General features: G+C 56.1%; 1 pseudogene; it reads left to right on the top strand.

Annotated features, from left to right (window-relative positions):
• The first annotated feature begins 262 nt into the window (after positions 1-262).
• Positions 263-1097, top strand: LOC105095252 (26S proteasome non-ATPase regulatory subunit 8-like; annotated as a pseudogene).
• Positions 1098-1448: the final 351 nt, after the last annotated feature.

Raw genomic sequence — 1448 nt, 5'->3', positions numbered from 1 at the left:
AGGATGGCCAGAGTAGCTGGTCGGGGCAAGTGGAAGATGCCCTCCATTGAAGCTCCTCTCCTCTGTAGTGGAGTGCGACCCAGCCCTCCATCCTTAGCTCATTGCTCTCAGTGGGATGTTAGAAGGGTGTGTCAGTTCCCCCGAGCAGAGCTGCCCCGGACAAACGGTCCTCATTTCTACCCTGGTACTTTTGCTATGCTGTTCCTTCTAGGGAGATGTTCTTGGGAGTCAGACGGATTGAAATCCCGGCTCTGGATGGAAGATGGTGGCGGTGGTGAGCAGGGTGGCGGGTGCCTTGGGCGCAGTCCTGCAGGGCACGGCTGGCAGGTACAAGCAACTCAAGGGTGAGTGGAACCGTAAAAGCCCCAATCTTAGCAAGTGCAGGGAAGAGCTGGGCCATCTCGTGCTGGTTCTGTGGGAGCTCAACTTCCTGCCAACCACAGGGACCAAACTGGCCAAACCGCAGCTCATTCTGGCCCATGACATACTGGACATGGGGGCCCACTGAGCATCCAATGCAAAGACATCCCCTCCCTCGAGTGTTACATGGCCCAGCTCAAATGCTACTACTTCGATTACAAGGAGCAGCTCCCCGAGTGGGCCTACATGCACCAGCTCTTGGGCTTAAACCTCCACTTCCTGCTGTCCCAGAACCGAGTGGCTGAGTTCCACACAGAGTTGGAGCACCTGCCCACCAAGGACATCCAGACCAACGTATACATCCAGCATCCGGTGTCCCTGGCGCAATACCTGATGGAGGGCAGCTACAACAGGGTGCTCCTGGCCGAAGGCAACATCCCTGCCGAGAGCTATACCCTCTTCATCGACATCCTGCTTGGCCCTCTCAGGAACGAGATCGCTGGGAGCATGGAGAAGGCCTATGAAAAAACCCTCTTCACTGAGGCCACCCGGATCCTCACTTCAACACACCCAAGAAGATGACGGACTACACCAAGAAGCGAGGGGGGGTCCTGGGCATCAACAACCACTGCAGCTTTGCCAGCCAGCAACAAAAGCCGGAAGATACCACCACCCCCTCCTCGGAGCCGGCCAGGCAGGTGGTTGAGCACGCCTGGCAGCTGGAGGTGGCTGTCTGAGCCCACCAGGCCCTGGGGTGGCGCAGGGCTTGCATTACTTAAAGCAGACACAGTACAGGGTTTCCTCCAATTAAGGTGGATTGACTTGAAAAAAAAAAAAAGAGAAATCCTGGTTCTGGGGCATCTGAGCATGATAATGTGAAGATGTGGGGCAAGTCCTGCGCACTCTCCTCAGCTTCCTCTTCCTTAAGGTGGGGATGGCCTGCTCAGTGGTATCGCTGGGAGAGTATCAGGCAGCCCCTGGCAGAGAGACAACACAGAGTGCATGTCCTCCCTCGTACTTCCATTCACCTCCGCCTGGAATGTCCTCACAGTCAACGTGACCTTGTTTTCCAAACACTGCTAGTGTGT

This window comes from Camelus dromedarius, chromosome 28, assembly GCF_036321535.1.
Source record: "Camelus dromedarius isolate mCamDro1 chromosome 28, mCamDro1.pat, whole genome shotgun sequence".
In the NCBI taxonomy this organism is placed as follows: Eukaryota; Metazoa; Chordata; class Mammalia; order Artiodactyla; family Camelidae; genus Camelus; species Camelus dromedarius.
This window is presented reverse-complemented; position numbering and strand designations above follow the sequence as displayed.